The sequence below is a fragment of the Clarias gariepinus genome, chromosome 2 (assembly GCF_024256425.1).
Source record: "Clarias gariepinus isolate MV-2021 ecotype Netherlands chromosome 2, CGAR_prim_01v2, whole genome shotgun sequence".
Classification (NCBI taxonomy): Eukaryota; Metazoa; Chordata; class Actinopteri; order Siluriformes; family Clariidae; genus Clarias; species Clarias gariepinus.
Window position 1 is genome coordinate 2608269 of NC_071101.1, and position 13430 is coordinate 2621698.

The 13430-nt window shown below is 38.0% G+C and overlaps 2 long non-coding RNA genes across 2 annotated transcripts; both read left to right on the forward strand.

The window, feature by feature from the left end:
- The first annotated feature begins 1411 nt into the window (after positions 1-1411).
- Positions 1412-8561, forward strand: LOC128516216 (uncharacterized). The gene is made up of 3 exons (XR_008356749.1): positions 1412-1473; positions 8015-8149; positions 8476-8561. It is a non-coding gene; the product is annotated as an uncharacterized LOC128516216 (long non-coding RNA).
- Positions 8562-10044: 1483 nt separating this feature from the next.
- Positions 10045-13098, forward strand: LOC128518084 (uncharacterized). The gene is made up of 4 exons (XR_008357562.1): positions 10045-10155; positions 12237-12326; positions 12422-12481; positions 13030-13098. It is a non-coding gene; the product is annotated as an uncharacterized LOC128518084 (long non-coding RNA).
- The last annotated feature ends 332 nt before the right edge of the window (positions 13099-13430 follow it).

Consider the following 13430-nt stretch of genomic DNA (forward strand, 5'->3'; position numbering starts at 1 on the left):
TAAGACACTAGCAGTTCACTCAGGTACTGCGGCGCGAGACCATTTAATGCTTTATATGTCAAGAGTAGTATTATAAAATCGATGCAAAATTTCACAGGGAGCCAATGCAGAGTGGACAAGATAAGGGTGATGTGCTCGTATCTTCTGATTCTAGTGAGGACTCTCGCTGCTGCATTCTGGACTTGTTTATACACCTAGTTGATCAACCAGAGAGTAAAGCATTACAATAGTTCAACCTAGAGGTGATAAAAGCATGAACTGTTTTTTCTGTACGTTTAGTGACCTTGGCAATATTTCTGAGGTGAAAGAATGCTATCCTGGTAATAATATCTACATGTGCTTCAAATGAAAGGCTGGGATCTATAATCACTCCGATGTCTTTCACTGTTGCAATTAATAGAACTGAAAGGCAATTTAATGTTACAGTTTGATCAGAAAGCTTGCTTCTAGCTGCTTGTGGTACTATGATTAGAACTTCTGTCTTATCAGGATTAAGCAGAAGGAAGTTAATTAGCATCCAATCTCTTAGGTCCTGCACACATTGCTCAATTTTAGTAAGCTGTTTTTTCTCATCTGGTTTTGCTGACACGTATACTTGTGTGTCATCAGCATAACAATGAAAACTAATACAATGGTTATGAATTATGTTGCCCAGAGGAAGCTTGTGAAGAGAAAAAAGCAGTGGGCCTAAAACTGAATCCTGTGGAATACCAAACTCCATTTTGGAACATGCAGAATAATCACCATTTAATTCTACATACTGATAACGATCAGTTAAATAGGATCTGGGCCACAAGAGGGTTGTTTCCTAAATTATTACTATATTTTCTAATCTCTGAAGGAGAATACTATGATCAATAGTGTCACAAGCTGCACTGAGGTCAAATAACACAACCTCTGAGGTCTACCTCCAGGGCCTTGCATAACATTGCTTGCTACTATCTGGAATAACAAGCTGCTTGCCTTGTCTGTGTGAACTTCTCAAATAGTGATACCACCTCTATGAGCCACCACTGGCACTCTACTTTCACCCGTCATTTTTTTCAGACATATGTTCTTGTGGGATCCTTCTAGCCCCCTTCGCATCTTGTTTCAAAAAAAAAAAAAAAAAAAAAAGTCACAATGGACCATAGCGTGCTAGCTAACCAGGCAGTGGAGTTTCATTCTGTTGGTCCCTGAGTGTTTCTCTGCATTACTATGGCACCCAAATTTTAACTGGTCATTAGTCACTAACCTTTGCTTGTTTTTGATAACAACATAATACGATAAAGTATAAATATTATGTTTAAGTGAAAATCCTAATAAATTAACAACAAACATAGTAAGGGAATGAGAGTAAATGGAGACAAACATGACCAGTTCAGATTTTGATCTGTTTTTATATTTTAGATTTAACCACTGGAAGGCAGGAGACCAGTCACACAACAGTAACTAAGACAAACACAACCACCAGCGTGGCAGATGCTAATGGACGTAAGTCTCTATGGAGCAACAACACCCAGACACAAAACAAACCCACACAGGTATCAGGACTACAGTTAACCAATAGTCCAAATGCATGCTACATGTGAATCACTGATATTTTTCTCTAAAATTAGGAATAATCAATTTCATGGGGGCAAAAGTGTCTTCTTTATCTCAACAACTTGTATTTCAATTCAATTCAATTTTATTTTGTATAGCGCTTTTAACGATTTACATCATCACAAAGCAGCTTTACACAATCAAAAGAATTAAGTTTGTATGAAATGTGAATGTGTATGAATTAAAATTATATGATTGTCCCAGATGAGCAAGCCTAGGACGACGGCGACAGTGGCAAGGAAAAACTCCCTGAGATGGTAATAGGAAGAAACCTTGAGAGGAACCAGACTTAACAGGGAACCCATCCTCATCTGGGTGAAAACAGATAGCAGGGATTGATGTGCATAATAATATGCGAGACTGGAAGTTCAGTATAAGAGGAGATGTGTAAGATTAAAGTCCAGTTTGTTCCTGGAGGCTCAGGTAGACTGTAAAAAATTTCAGTCCTGAACTATTGAGCGACTGAAGTCACAGGTCCTCAGAGAACAGCTGTCTGCATCAGTCGAGGACAGGACCACCTTCATGGAAAAGTGGAACCAACCCCAGTCACCACACGCATTCCAGGCAGACCACACGGGGGCATCCATGTGATGAGATCTCCAACCAGAAGCAGGACTCCAGGATGAGTTAGAGAGGTCCAGCGGGCAGAGGGGGGTCTGGATCACTGGCAGCTCAGGAGCGACATGTATAGCTCGACAGAAAGATAGGTAGAGGAAAAAGGAGAGAGGGAGAGAGAAAGAGAGAGGAGAGAGCAGAAAAGGAAAGAGCAAAGAGATGAAGAAATAACAGTTAGGTATGGTCACAGTCGAACAATGTAAAAAGTGAATGTATATTTAGTGCAGAGTGCAAGCAGAGACTCCGGCAGGACTAACTACAGATGTGGCCATTAAGACTGCGCGTGTTTTCCCGCGGGATGCCTCAATTTAGCGCGCGGTGCGCCGCGACTTGCCGTAAGCAACATTCGGGAATTTAAATAAATGTGTTGTGCTTCACTGAATATCCGCCAGATGGCGCATGGAAGGACTTTATTTAAACGCCGGACCAAGTACTGTACAACGAAGAATTGTGTATAATTACTTAGTCTAAAACAATATTGTTCCCAATGCTGAAGCAAACATGAATTTTATTTTGCTTTACAACAGATCTTTCATGATAAATGTGTGTATATGTGCTTCATATTATTTTCATAATGATGAAATGAGATGCCCAAATTCGTGCCTTAAAGTTCTTAATAAGTTTCTTATATATTTTTTGTAATGTTTTAACAGGGACAAAACAGTAAAAGACATGGCAATGTCTCGGTTTACATGGTGTTGAAATTAATTTAATTACCTGATAGTAGGCTGATAGTCTTAACTATGCGAATGTCCTGATTCGTGAATATGCCAACATATCTTATTTAAAACGTAAAAAATGTGTCGACATCATCAGAAGACATGAATGAACAATATATATTATATTATTAAGTAAATATTATTTTATGACCACGAGCTTCTTCTGGCATTTTATAATAATCATCATATTTGCTGTTTGTGTCCAGCATTTAATAATTATTTCATACATTATTTAACCATGGCTGGAAATAATAGCTGGAATGTGATGTGATTGTGAATTCATGACTAAAATAAAGCAGTTTGTCTTTTGTAAAGTACTTTCACTTTACAAAAGGCAGCGTTTTTATCAAAAGGTTGATGAACGCGTGTTGTACAGTATATACACCGCGACAGCGCGCGCAGTTACTCACTTCTCACCTTTCATGTAGGTCTGCTCGGACTAATTCGTTTTAAACCCCTCAAAAATGTGTGTGTATACAGCTCAAAACCTCCATCAGTTATTAACAATAGCATCTATTTAGAAAAAATGCCCCAGTGATTTCGGAGCTTCAGGAAATCTCCCGGCGCTCTGCGCATAACACCGGGCCAACTCATGTCGGAAAGAATTTATAAACGGTTTCTAAACGAGGGCTATTGTTTTTTTTTTTACTTATAGTATTTGTTAATTTAATTTAAATGAGGTTTGGGCTCAGGACTTTGATTCGGCATCGTGATTCTCCTCTTTAATTTACTCCATAGTTTTAATCAGCGCTCAGCCGCATGCATAAAGTTTTCCAGAGCGCACCGGCAGAAGTAGACTAATGATTATGAACGCGTCGGGAAAACAGCAAGCAGACTGACTCTGACCATTTAAAAAAACGTTTGCGTTTATTTTCTGACGCGCTCAAGTTCACCAAAAAAAATACAGAACAGCGCAGCTTATTTGCTTTCAAACATTTATAAAATCACATTTTTTCGTTATTGTGAGTGCGCTTAAATAAAAGTTGAGTCTTATAAAGGCATGTAGTCTTATATAGTTTTATTATATAGTTTTTGCACATTAATCAGAGTTAGGCCGCCTCCCCTTCGGGGTTTGTTGGTTTACAGTGGATTTTACTACGCGGTGTGAGTGAGACGCGCGCACACAACGCGGCAGTGCGGCATGCAAACGGGGCAAATGGAACGCGGCCCAGAGACTTCAAAGAAGAGCCAGCGCGAGCAGACGGAGGCAGGAGCTGCTGTCCGCGGATGGCCGTCGTACTCGTATTTTATAGCGCAGGGTGCAAACCCGGGTCCAGCTCTGTACCAGCATGTCATGTGGGCATTATAAGACTAAAAAGTGGCAGCTGGCACGCCTAAAAATAGACGCAGTTTAATTTTTTTATAGTCTAAATTAAAATCCTCCTCTTTAGTGCCTCCTATTTCTATTAATCCTATTGTTCTTTTAGTGTCACTGCGTGTGCTTACAATGCCAGACAACATTCAAATGCAAATTATTTACTCTTCCCAAGTGTGAATCAGCTGTTCTCACCTATACATATTAACCTATACGTTCTCACCTAAAGTGTTTAGGTAAAATTCCACCTATACTGTGGCAGGTGGAGTTATAGCACTTTTCAAATCACACTTACTATACACTGATATGAATAACTTTGAATGATGAATTCTACGTTAATATGATCTCGGGCTTGCTCCACATTATAAAAGCAAAGCGCGGAGTTTAGTCCGAGATCAGGGAAGTACGTGATGTGGTGGAAAATAGGCAGTGGCGGTTCTACACTGAATTGCTCCCCGGGCGAGACTCCCTCCCGCCCCCCCCTGTCTGAAGTCTGCTCGGTCTTGTTAATTTGTTTTAAAACCCCCAATTCTGTGAATTCCCCCAGCAGCAAAACCGGTTTGATGACTTCACACTTGTTGTAAAGGTGAGATGGGGGATTACAGTAACTGTGGGTGCGCTTCACCTCGGAGCGCGCTGTCGCGTTGTATTCAATGAATAGACTAAAACTAAATCATGTTTGCTTCAGCATTGGAAACAATATTGTATTAGATTAACTTTATTAAAGATCATACACTTTTGTATTCTTTGTCCACACACGTGGGCATCTTTAAATTTTTAGATATTGATCCTTTCTCGATGCAGCGAATTTTCTGAGCAAATTAATAATAATTTCCATGAATGAAAAGGAGGAAGAAGAAAAGGTTACGCGAAAATAAGAAAAAGCTTTAGAGGTAAATGCTGTGAAATGCTTCAAATGAACAGATTCTGCCTATAACAGGTCAGGGACAGTGAGGCTGGACCCAGCAGCGCACCACATCCCACATCATAATACATGCTGATGATGACCAACACGTCTCCCCTGATCTACCAGAGCCAAGTAAAAAGAATGACAATCAAACAGAATAAAATTAGTAGCAGCATTAACTCGTGCTAGTAATTATTATGGTAGTCAATATTAATTGAAATAATGTTTCTCAGCATTATTTCGTGTTAATATTGACTACCATAATAATTAAAATAAGTAACTAGTTTACTAGTGTGAGCTACTGCTGCTACTGATTTTATTTCAGCTTACCTGTTCAGTTTTATTGCCATTCCTTTTAAAATATTGTCTTTATAGATAGTTGTTTGTCCTAATGTTCTTTTTTTTCGTTTCTTTGACCCAATATATGTTCAGTGATACTTCAAATAACATGTTTAAATAGCATTGATTTCTGTATTGTGTTATATTTTTATACTAGTAACTGGTGTTAAAAATGTATCTCTACATTAATGAGCCAATGTATTATGGTGTGGGCTGCTGTGGGCCAGGAAGTCCAGGGAGACTTTTTGGTCCCAGTCCGCCCCTGTAATAACGAATGGAGAAAGCGCAGTCGAAGCCCGGGGATTCTGTGTTCCGCGGGGGCCAGTCGTGAATAGCTGACACTCAGTGACAGCCAATGAAATTGAAGCATTTTTGTTGCTTTCCACGTGGTGTGCCGTTGCTTAAATAATATCCGTATAATATCCGTATATCCTATAAAATCGTCCAGACCCTGGTTCGAATCCCGCTCTGGGTAAAAATGTAATAAATGTGAATCCTTTGTTTTACACTTTTTGCTTATGATAATCATTAAATTACAGCAACTGTGAGGTGAGTGCTAATGTGTTTCATAGCTTAAGAAAAAAAAATTCTCAATTGCAAACATGCATTTAGTACTGAAGCATAACTTGATAATGTAATGGCTATATCATGGTATTTTAGCGAATAGCACCAGAATTTTGAGCACTGGCTGGGAATTTAACCCGGGTCTCCCGCATGGCGGGCAAATTACCTTCCACTGAGCCACCAGTACCCGTCTGTGTCGAGGCGAATAATTATCGGCTAACATTATACATCTTTATCGTTACAATAATAATAATAATAATAATATTAATAAATTTGGAGAACTACTACTACTAATAATAATAATTCTGAATGAAAATGAAGAATAAATACATATCAGTTTGAGCTTGACACGTTTATGAGCTCTGTCGCTTGCCGTCAATGGGCGCCTAAGAGACATAACATTTTTCGGCTTCAGTAGACACACAATACTTTAGACTGAAACACGACTGCCCCCTACAGGTATTGAAGGGCATTTTCACAGCTTGCCGCGCGCACTCGCGGAAAGTCGTGGGATCCCTTTTTCGAAAACGTGCGTTTTTTAAGGCCAGATCTGTATGACAGCATAACTAAAAAGGGAGAGCCAGAAGGAAACACAAACATGAGGGCTTCCTGACATGTAAAGCAAACAATCACCTCACTGTCAGCAAACCTGAGTGATCAATGAGAGTGAGGAAGACAGCATCCAAACATACCAGTTCACCATAATACTCTACGTCCATGAGTCCCCCAGATCTGCTCCTTTACCTAAGGCAAATCTATTTATAAAAATGCTTGGCTAAATAAATAGGTTTTTAGCCTGGACTTAAACACTGAGACTGTGTCTGAGTCCCGAACACTATTTGGAAGACTATTCCATAACTTTGGGGCTTTGTAAGAAAAAGGTCTGCCACCTGCAGACTAACTATTATTAGTTTTAATAATACGCGGTACTGACAAGCAGCCTGCATCCTTTGATCGAAGTAGGCGTGGCGGATCGTAAGACACTAGCAGTTCGCTCAGGTACTGCGGCGCGAGACCATTTAATGCTTTATATGTCAAGAGTAGTATTTTAAAATCAATGCGAAATTCCACAGGGAGCCAATGGAGTGAAGATAAGATAGGGGTGATGTGCTCATATCTTCTGGTTCTGGTGAGGACTCTCGCTGCTGCATTCTGGACTAATTAAAGCTTGTTTAAGCACCTTGTTGAACAACCAGACAGTAAGGCATTACAATAATCCAACCTAGACGTGATAAAAGCATGAACTAGTTTTTCTGCATCATTTAGTGACAATATATTTCTTATCTTGGAAATATTTCTGAGGTGGAAGAATGCTATCCTGGTAATATTATCTACATGTGCTTCAAATGTAATAAATGTATAAATCCTGACTGATACAGTTCGTTTACGCCATTTCTATATAGATATGAACATAGTCTGAGCTACTATCTTTTCCAGAATCGTAGAGATAAAGGGGAGGTTTGATATCGGCCTGTAATTGGACAGCTGACAGGGGTCGAGGTCAGGTTTCTTAATTAGTGGTTTAATAACTGCTAATTTAAAGGATTTCGGAACATATCCACTGCTGAGTGAAAAGTCAATTATTTTCTACAGGGGTTCTGTTATTGCTGGTACATCAACCTGTCATGGATTATTTTAATGCTACAGCATCCCCATGTGGTTTATTCCTTAAATAGCATAGCTATCTTTTTCTTATTGAATGATTCTCAAGTAAAATGTTCAATTAAAATTTTTTATATCTATAATTTTTTTTCTGCTTTCAAATATGCTACATGAATGTGGTACTGTTTAAACTAAAACAACATCCCGTCAACTAAAAAAGCTTAAATTATATGTTTGTTCATACTTCTAAGTCCAGGCAGGTTATGAAGGAAAAACAAACTAACAAACAAACAATAAAACACTGTTGTACTGTATGTCAGTGCGAGGGGCAGCTCTTTTTCTCTGTTGACTCACAGTCAGTTTGTACAGAGAGAATACCTGAGGAGAACAACTCCATACAGATGACTCTGACAGGAGGAACAACCACTTCAACTTCTCAAAACGACAATCACAAGACCAGTGTAGGACAAGTTACAGAAGGGTCTTCATGTAGCTGGAGTACAGGTGAGTATAAGAGACCAAGTTCACTTTTCACATGTGATTACATAAACATTGTTATTCACAATGGACCATAGCGTGCTAGCTAACCAGGCAGTGGAGTTTCATTCTGTTGGTCCCTAAGTGTTTCTCTGCATTGCTATGGCAGCCAAATTTAACTGGTCATTAGTCACTAACCTTTGCTTGTTTTTGATAACAACATAATACGATAAAGTATAAATGTTATGTTTAAGTGAAATTCCTAATAAATTAACAACAAACATAGTAAGGGAATGAGAGTAAATGGAGACAAACATGACCAGTTCAGATTTTAATCTGCTTTTATATTTTAGATTTAACCACTGAAAGGCAGGAGACCAGTCACACAACAGTGACTGAGACAAACACAACCACCAGCGTGGCAGATGCTAATGGACGTAAGTCTCTATGGAGCAACAGCACCCAGACACAAAACAAACCCACACAGGTATCAGGACTACAGTTAACCAATAGTCCAAATGCATGCTACATGTGAATCACTGATATTTTTCTCTAAAATTAGGAATAATCAATTTCATGGGGGCAAAAGTGTCTTCTTCATCTCAACAACTCGTTATTGTTAATTTTACTGTAACAGCACCCCCATGTGGTTTATTCCTTAAATAGCATTCTCTCATTGAAGCAGTAGCTTGCTTTTCCTGGCTCTTTTTGAACAATTTTCAAATTAAATTTAAAATTCTAAGTGTATATCAATTTGTTTCTGTTTTGAGAAATGTGGTACTGTTTAAATTACAATAACATTCCCTCACCTAACAAAGCTTGAATGACATGTCATGACACAGCAGGTCATGAGGGGGAAAAAACACTGTTGTATGTCAGTGGGAGGGTCAGCTCTTTGTCTCTAGTTATTCTTAATAATGTTTTCACATTCGGTTTGTACAGAGACAGGAACTGAGGCGAACAACTTTACAGAGGTGACCGAAGCAACCAGCACCAGAGCGCCTCACACTCACAGTAGAAGTTTTAAAACCGGTGTAAGACAAAGTACAGAAGGAACTCTACGCACTCAAAGTACAGGTGAGTAGAAGAGATCCAGTTCACTTTTCACAATTTGCTTGCTGCTGCTGCTCTGTGTGTTACCTATATACCATTTTTTCTGTAATTTTTACAAATCTTTTTACGGATTTACAGGTTTTCCATTAATATTTTAAAAACTGCCTAACCAGACTGCTTGTTATTATTGTTATTATATGTGTAACTACAAATTTACCAGTTATGCTTTGATTGCTCTCTTCTCCATCTGCTGCTTTCTTCCTCCAGGTAGCACCTGGTTGTAGCACAACATTGCTTTCCACTATCTAGAATAACAAGCTGCTGCCTGGACTGTCTTCCTGGATTGTTCTATCTTTTGTACTTATGATCATGGCAGTAAAACCTCTCCAACTGTGATACGACAGCTCTGAGTCAGTGCTTGCACTGTACATCACCTGGATGTCTCTCGTCATTGTTGTCAGAAATATTTCCCGGGATCCTTCTGGTCCTCCTCTTATGTCGCAGGCCTGGGCTCAGCAATGTTATGTGGCAATAAAATGAAATTGGCTGATGACCTGAATAAACTGCACTTAATCAAAACTAAATCCGCTTTAGTAAATAATTACAGTATGCTATTTTTTTTTCCTTTGGCCAGGCAGAGTAGTTTTATTCTGTTTATATGTTATGCATCGCTATTGCAGCCTGATCTTACTGATTAGTAGTAAATAACTTTTTTTGTTTGATGTTGTTACAATATACTACACTAAAGTCTAAATGTTATGTTTAAGTTAAAATCCTAATAAATTAATAACCTACACGTTTAAGGAATGAGAAGGAAAGTATATCATAACCAGTTCAGATTTTGATCTGCTTTTATATTTTAGATTATATTTTCGGTAGTCAGACAACAGAGGTTCAGACAAAAACAGACACCAGCAGCGTGCATGCAAAAATACCTAAGTCTCCAGAAAGCAACAACACCCAGACACAAAACAAACAAGGTCCATATTCTAAATGCATGTTATTATAAAACTAGATAAAAAAGTTTGTTTAGACAAACTTTAAGTTGGCTTGAGAAAGCCGGAGATAGAAGTTTAAAAGTGTGAAAAGTTTAAAATAGTTTAAGAAGTTAAAAAAGTTAAAACAGTTTACGTTTAAAAGGTTTAAAAGACAGATAGATAGATAGTGTCAGACAGATAGATATATATCTGTCAGTTACAGATATATAGATTGATGGATAGATAGATTCATTCACTATGGAGTTTGTGGTTACAGTTGCGGATCCTTAATGTCAGATACCACCCATATTGACTAGCCTACAACTTGTAATTGTAACAACCTAATAATCCAAAATGTTTTGCACCTGCAGCGCACATTACACACATTGATGAATGTCACTAACATGTTGCTAGTATGATTAGCAAGTTACCAGAATTTTTCTAGCATGATTAGCAAGTTACTAGCATGTTGTTAACATGACTACCAATTTACTAGCATGTTGCTAGCATGTTTCAGGCATGATTAGCAAGTTACTACCATATTGCTAGCATGATTAGCAAGTTACTAGCATGGTGCTAGAATTTGTAGTAAGTTACTAGCATGTTGCTAGCATGATTAGGGTGTTTCTAGCATGTTGCTAGCATGTTTCTAGCATGATTAGCAAGTGGCTAGCATGATTCTAGCATGATTAGCAAGTGGCTAGCATGATTCTAGCATGATTAGCAAGTGGCTAGCATGATTCTGGCATGATTAGCAAGTGGCTAACATGTTTCTAGCATGATTAGCAAAGTCGCTAGCATGTTTCTAGCACAATTAGCAAGTCGCTAGCATGTTTCTAGCATGATTAGCAAGTCGCAAGCATGTTTCTAGCATGATTAGCATGTTTATAGCATGACTAGCAAAGTCATTAGCATGTTTCTAGCATGATTAGCATGTTTCTAGCATGATTAGCAAAGTCGCTAGCATGATTAGCATGTTCCTAGCATGTTTCTAGCATGATTAGCAAGTCACTAGCATGTTTCTAGCATGGTTAGCAAGTCGCTAGCATGTTTCTAGCATGATTAGCAAAGTCGCTAGTATGTTTCTAGCATGATTAGCAAGTCGCTAGCATGTTTCTAGCATGAATAGCAAAGTTGCTATCATGTTTCTAACAGGATAAGCTAGCAAGTTTATGGCATGATTAGCAAGTTGTTAGCATGTTTCTAGCATGATTAGCAAAGTTGCTAAAATGTTTCTAGCATGATTAGCAAAGGCGCTAGCATGTTTCTAGCATGATTAGCAAAGTTGCTAGCATGTTTCTAACATGATCAGCAAGTTACTAGTATGTTTCTAGCATGATTAGCAAAGTTACTAGCATGTTTCTAGCTTGATTAGCAAGTTGCTAGCATGTTTCTGGATTGATTAGCAAGTTGCTAGCATGTTTCTGACAGGATTAGCAAAGTTGCTAGCATGTTTCTGGCATGATTAGCAAAGTTGCTAACATGTTTCTAGCATGATTAGCAAAGGCGCTAGCATGTTTCTAGCATGATTAGCAAGGCGCTAGCATGTTTCTAGCATGATTAGCAAAGTTGCTAGCATGTTTCTAAGATAGATAGATGAGTTTGAATGAGTTTGAATAGATTAGAAATACAGTATATAGAAGGGAAGTTTGAATGAGTCTCAAAGGATTCTGGGGATTTTGACAGTTGGAATTTGAAAAGTGCTGGCTCATTTGAACATTCCGTCAATGTAAGTCTATGGGATTTTTCCCAGTTTTAAACGTCATTTTTAGGAAAACCGTAAGTCCGACCAGTTAGAAAAGATATAGCACACCCGGTCAGATCAGTCTGAAGATCTGGGCTGAGTTTGGAGTTTGTAGAGTTAAAGCTCTAGGAGGAGTTAGAGTTGATAATTTTAGTCTCATAATAATAATAATAAGTTTAAGTCGGATATCAGTAAGTTGGCTTTCTCAAGCCAACTTAACTAGTTACTTTTATCAGTATGTAACTGATTACTTTTTAATGACAGTAATTTTGTAATGTTAATAGTTACAATTAGTACATTTGTTTAGATTAAATTTGTTTTTCTGTTTTTTTTTTCCCAGGTCGCATTGTGATTCCTGTCTCCGTTGGAGCCAGTGCTGTAACAGTATTTGTAGTTCTGCTGCTGCTGAGATCCTACTTCCAAAAGAAAAGTAAGTGACTTTTTGCAGATAAACTGATTGCGTCTTATTGGCTTGAAAATGACTGAAAATGAAAACAAAAATGCTGACTGTTGTCCATGTCTCAGCTGTTAATGACAGAAAGCCAGATAATGTCTATGAATCTATTGAAGATGTTAGAGTGGCTGGTAAGTAAAATTATTATAATTTTTTTCTTTTATGTATACAGCAAACAGCCATAACATTAAAACCTAATGCCTAAAATTGTAAAAAAGCTTTTTATATTGGTAGTGTGAGATTTATTTATTTATGTTTAATATGTTGCATGTAGAGGGAATTGGCGGATGTGCAGATGGAATGCACGGGCTGACATGCATGGTAGAGTTAAAAAGAGACTCGGTGTGTTTGCTGGAAGTGTGGAAGTTTGGAAAATAGAAGTCTGAAAAGTTTGGTGTATGTCTGCTTTCCTCTAAGAAAGCCTATTTACAAGAGACTGAAGACTCCTTTTATGGTTCACAGCCCCTTACAGTAGCTATTAGGCTAAATACCTGTGTTAGAAAATGCTTAAAAAGAATTTGGATAACTCTGTTGGAGAAAAACCTATTATTAGCAATAATAATAAACTTGACGTACAGAGCGACACTTTAAATATGGAACATACTTTAAACAGGAAAAAATAACTGATTGAATGTGTATGAATTCATAATGAAAAAAATTTTTTTTTGCTTGTTTACAGCAAATGAAAGTCAGTACGAAGCCATTTATGTCCTCGCAGGAGACCCAGCTATAATCAATCTGGGTAAAATTATATCAAATCTCATAATTGAATACTCTGTGTATGTGTGTGCGAGAGAAAAAGAGAGAGAGAGAGAAAAAACTGTCTTTGTTGTGAATGTAGTAACTAAATTAATATTTATTATACAGGAAAAAAGACCGACACTGAGCCTTCCTCATCATCAGAGACACAATCACCTGAAAATCAGGTAAATATTATCCCACAGGTAGTTTCTGGAAATGTATGAAAGTCCACTGATTATACTGTCCAGTGTATGACTTTCTTTTCAATGGGGGGTTCTTTGTATCTGTGGATGAGAAGGATCACATCTTCAGTGAGTCTAGCAGTGGTCCAATGCTTTG